Below are 5,763 nucleotides of genomic sequence, written 5' to 3'. Positions count from 1 at the left end.
AAGAAGCTCAGATGGAAAAACTTAAGACACACTGGTGATCAGAAACAAGGTGGACAAGCACAAAAAATTTCAATCAAATCGGTAGATGGAAGCAGAAAGGCGACCGGACCTACTTTTGCAGAATTCTTGCAGAATGAGCTACAGGAATCCGATTGGGAAAATTTTTTAGTCTAACATATATTTCACGGCCTAGTAGGACTAACGAGGGAATCTAGGGAAAAATGGTTCGGGAAGTCGGGGTATAGATATCCAAGGTATGCTAAAACCACCTCATTTCCACTTGTTGCCTTTGGAGAGAGAGCTTCTCGACCTCTTTCGCGCGTCTTTTTCAGAGTCTACAGTCACCCGATTTCAGCACCGTCTCACACGAGACATGAGGGGTAAGTTCTTTACTCAACAATGATCCATTTTATATGGCCGGAAGCTAATCTAAACCCCTAGAAAAAACCCTAGAATGAGCAGTGCACGAAGAACTATGACCAAAAATCGACCATAGCGGCCTGTCAGCTCAACCAAATCGGATGAGATTTGAATTGTAGCATGCCCCAACATAATAGAACACTTCTATATCACCAGTTGACCATTTGGCAAGGGTCGAGGGGGTCCCAAGTAGAAAAGCTAGGTTTTTGATAGATGCCAGACTTACATTCTGATTCCACAGACAGCTTACCTACGAGGTCTATACACAATGTATATGATTGGTTTCGTAAAATCAATCAAGTAAAGCCCCCGAAAAGCAGAAAATGGCTAGAAGGCTACAAAGCGTCAAATTCGACATAAGAGGTCAAAATGACTCCAAATGGGCCAAAATTGGATGCGTTGCTTCATGACTATGTTGCGGACAAGTCCATAGTCTTAAAGGTGACTAACCAACTCAACATGCAGTGTAGTCACAAAAATCAGAGATTCAGAGTCGACAAAGCACAAAGTAATGCCGGCAAGACCAAACCTTACCAAATTCAATTTAGGACTTGTTTTAGGTGTATAGAATGTGTTTAGGTCAAAAAATTGAAGTTTTACAAGAAAGATGTGACTGCTGTAAATAATCGTGATTATTTGCTTTTGCACTATTTTTGCTTGAAAGTTGCATCATCACATCATCTATCACTTGTACACACCTAACACATGCAAAATTCAAGTATGAGCCAAAATGATCACATATAACTTGGAAAATTGCCCAAAAACGCAAAGAAGTCTTTGCAAGCCAAATTCTGAGTTATGAGCCACATTTTCTGATCCAAATCACCTCTATCACATATACAAGGTCTATACAATGCCTAGAACCAAGTTGTACCAAGAAAAGCTAATAATCACGATTATTTACTTTTTGGTCAAAATGTGAGAAATTTGCTATTTTGCCATCATACATCCAAAGTACATTTTTCAGTCCACATATAACCTATATCCTTTTTAAGAAATTTGTCAGAGGTCCCACAATTGAAGCAAAGTTCAAAATGAATCTTCTATAATAATTTGCATGCCCTAGAAATCCTCGCAGTTGACGAAGGTTATGTGGTACAGGTAAATCTTTGATTTTACTAGCCTTACTCTCATCAACCGTAATGCCATCCTGAGAGACAACATGACCTAATAGTATTCCTTTGGTTTACCCCAAAGACACACTTCTCAAGGTTTAAAGAAATGCCCATTTCAATGCTACGTTCAAACACTAAGGCCAACTTTTCAGGCATATCCTCTTCAGTTCCTTGCACTGAAAAATCATCTAAGAAAATTTCCATCCACTTTTGTAGGAAATCTTGATAAGCTGCAATCATAACACGTTGGAATGTGGCACGGGCATTACATAGCCCAAATGGCATAACTCGATAAGCAAATGTTCCCCATTTAGTAGTAAAAGTAGTTTTTGATTGATCATATTCATGTATTTGAATTTGGTTATAGCCACTAAATTCATCCATAAAGGAATAATGGGCATATCCGGCAACACGATCTAAAACTTGATCGATAAAGGAAAAAGGGAAATGATCTTTCTTAGTTTTCCCATTGAGTTTTCTATAATCTACACAAATACAAATTTTCTTATTTTTCTTAGGTACTACCACGATTGGGGAAACCCAATCACTATAAGAAACCGCATAAATAAATCCCACATCCAAAAGTTTCATCATTTTTGCTTTAACCAATTCAACATAAACAGGATTGGTGCAACATTGACGTTGACAAATAGGTTGAGCTCCAAGTTCTAAGTCAATATAGTGTTGAAATAACTCAGGCTTGCCTCCTTGTAGGTCTTTATACAACCATGCAAAAGCATATTGATACTTTGTAAGTACTTCTTTGAAACACTCCAACACTTTTCCTTTTAATTGATATCCCAATGTCAAGAATTTTCTTTCCAACACTTGCCACTGAACAGTTAAATTATCTTTTGATAACACAAAAGAAGATTGTGTACGTGGCATAGCCCTACTTAGAGGATGTTTTTCCTCCTTATAGATAACATTTTCAAGTAAGTTGTGTTTATTTATAAGAGATTCAGACTCTTCATTTTTATGCTCCGTATCACTTACAACAACCATAGATTGTGTCCCTCAATAGGGTACAATCGTAGTTTCAGAATTCTTTGTTGACCAATCATCAATATTCACCATATAGGTATGTAGTGTTACTTAAGTCATTAAAGAGCCCTCAATTTGGAATTCAGGGATATCAGTGATCCCATATTCCCTCGGACTGTTCTTCCATTTCTTCCTGTTTATAATAATCTTTCCATTGCTTCAATAATTCTTTGCTATGCTTAGCCTCTAAAATAGCTTTCCCTTTTTCTTTTTCTAATCGGGCCATTGTGTAGCACTTGAGCCATCTTCTAACTCACGCTCTTTAATAATTGTTCCCAAATAGCCTTTACTTCTACTAATGCACTGGATTTTCCTGTAGGCTTATCCATATCCTCTAAGTCATCCTCCAGGGTTTGCCAAACACTCATTTGAGGTGGACAACCATTGTGAGATATCCTTATCACAATCATAACCCGAAGAATAATGAACTTCGTATTTACCCATTCCTAGGTGACAAGCATAATTACCAACACCCTCCAATGTGGAGATTGTTCCAGTGGGATCATCCTCTATCCGCATGTGGTAACCATTGTGCAAAAATCAAGAATATTTATCCGTATTTAATGAAAAGTGTTGTTTAACTGCTTTTTCATCTTCTGATTTATCACCACTATAATCTATGTTCTCTTCCGTTTCTGACATAATCGACTTGTTATACTCCCTCAAAAACTCCTTAGAGACAACTCGTAGTTCTACTCTATCATTGCGAGGACCAATAGTGATCACTCCTTCATGCCAACTTTGCACACACATGGCTTGTACAAGCGAAGGTCTTCCTAATAATATTGGGAAAGAGGCCCCATACGAATGTGGTCGAACTATCAAGTAACTCACTTGAAACTCAAGTCCTGCCACTATAGTCTTGACCCTTGTAAAATCCCTAAAGATTTTACATGTCGTTGATTGGCCAGGCGTAGAATGAGGTTCGTAGGTTCCACTTGTTTCAATCCCAACTCTTCCATAGTTTGCTCAGTCATTAAACTGACTGCTGCTCCACCATCTAATTGCACTCCCGTCACACTATGGCTTCCTATTTCCAAGGAAATAGTAGGTGCTTCTAGATCCATAAACATATCTACTACTTGAACTCCTTTTTCTTTGAGTGGCTCCATCATTTTAGAGCTTTTTCTCTTCCCTCTCCTACGTACAAGCTTATGATATAATTTTTTCTTACAAAGAGGAGATATCTCTACTAAAATGGTCAAGTCCAATGATATTTTGCAATCCTTCATAGACTCCCATAAATTAAAGGTATTTGGTATGCTCTTTCTGTGAGCTATAGATGTCTGTAATCTTTTTGGAAGAGGTGCTATACCTTTTGTAATTTCTTTCTCTTCTTGTAGCTTGAAGCAATTGGTGATTCATCAGCAGAGTGATCCTCAGATAATTCATCACGAGATTCTACAAACTCTTTTATGAAAGAGTCCTCACTCTTCTTACTCAGACAGTAAACCCTTTATCATGGTCCATCTTTTGAGATCGAGTAACCACTCCAACCATCACAGGTTCCTTAGCAAAGGTCACTTTCCTTGATTTTTGTTTACGAGGGAATCCATCCTGCAATTGTTCAACCTCTACTAAATTGGCTGAGGTACTAGGAACCTCATCGACCTTTTGTTTCCCTTTGTCATTTTGCACTGAAATTACCCGTTTTGGGCATAAATCTTCATAGCAACCCTCCTCGCTACAGATTCAACATAATGGTATATAGTCTTGATTTTTACGAGGATTGGGGCAATAAGGAGCTATATGCCCTTCTTGTTGATAGTTATAGCATACCACATGGCTAGATGGCCCCATATTTGGATTAGTGTATCAAAAATTATTTCGTCAAAACGTAGGTCTATATGAAGAATTTCTCCTCATTTGTCCTTACAACCTTGGCGTAGGTGGTATCCCCTGTGTGGGTAACCCTTGCCTTTGTTGTTGTAACTGCTGCTGATATGTTTCAGGCAGTCTCCTTTGCATAAAAGGTTGTGGTGGTGGACCTATCTCATAGGTTGTATTGCTTCTATCCATAAAGTTATAATTAGTTTCCATAGCCCTCACTTGACGGCGTTCATATGCTTGCTTTACAAAGCAATTGTCCTCCCCGTGATTGTTTTTTAGACAAAGGGTACAAAACAGCGTACACACTTGGTCTGGCACTACCCTTGATGCAGTTGGACACTCAGTTTCCAAATGGCCGTAGCCATTGTACTTCCCACACCACACATTGGATCTCATTGGAGGTGCACTCATAGATGGGCCCGCTGCTTCTTGAGCTATATCATATACTACTTTCATTTGCTGTCTTAAAGCACTCAAAATTTCTTCTTTTAATTTTCCAACTGTGACTGTCATCAATTAGACTACCCTCTCTTCTGTGAGAGCTAGTGGCGGTGGTGTACCAGTTTGCAGCATGTATGCTGGAGCTGTCATGTATGTATTTGGGGTATAATTTCTCCTCTGTTGGCTTAATTGCACCTCTTCCCAATTTCTAGCTTCTTGTTTAGCAGCTGCTAAGTCTGCCGGTCTTCTTAAACTCACATACTATTGAGTGTTCGGATCTTGCAAGCCATCTACAAGCCTACATTTTTGAGTATCCTTGTTGGGTGCCATATTTCCCATCTTTTGTACTATTGCCTCCATCCTTTGGATGCAATGATCAATACTTTCATTGATTCCCTGCTGAAGATAGTCTAACTGTTGAGCGAGTCTATCTTGGAATCCCTAATGGAGAAACTTTGCTAAAAATGATGTTGTTAGATCAGGGTAAGTAGCCCTATTCACTATTGGTACATTTCCATACCAATTGGCAGCTTCATCCTTAAAGGTAGCTAGAATAATAGGTAGTTTTTGATTGTTATCTATGATTTTGTTTGCTACACATGTTACGTCAAATTTTTGAAGATGAGCATCAGGGTATTCATTCCAGAGCCCTGCAAACTGTGTAAAGTCTGCCAATCGTATCGTAGCTTGTGCTACTGGCACTGTCATTTGATCTAATGGATTTTCAAAGTGTGGGTCTTCCCAGAAATTTAGTGCTCGTGGTTTGGGTAGAGCGAATAAATGTCTTAACCCCAAGTCGCGACACTAGTCTAAGTTAAACGGTTTGCCAACTATTTCTCTTACTGGCATGGGTTGGCCCACTAGCCTACCTTCTCTTAATCCATCAATAAGAACTCCTAGTACATGTTCTAAA

The 5,763-nt window shown here is 38.8% G+C and overlaps 1 pseudogene; it reads right to left on the bottom strand.

The window, feature by feature from the left end:
• Positions 1–2,918: 2,918 nt before the first annotated feature.
• LOC147443507 (uncharacterized) lies at positions 2,919–3,691 on the bottom strand (annotated as a pseudogene).
• Positions 3,692–5,763: the final 2,072 nt, after the last annotated feature.

Source organism: Adiantum capillus-veneris, chromosome 13 (assembly GCF_014529385.1).
Source record: "Adiantum capillus-veneris isolate H3 chromosome 13, ASM1452938v2, whole genome shotgun sequence".
NCBI classification, from domain to species: Eukaryota; Viridiplantae; Streptophyta; class Polypodiopsida; order Polypodiales; family Pteridaceae; genus Adiantum; species Adiantum capillus-veneris.
This window is presented reverse-complemented; position numbering and strand designations above follow the sequence as displayed.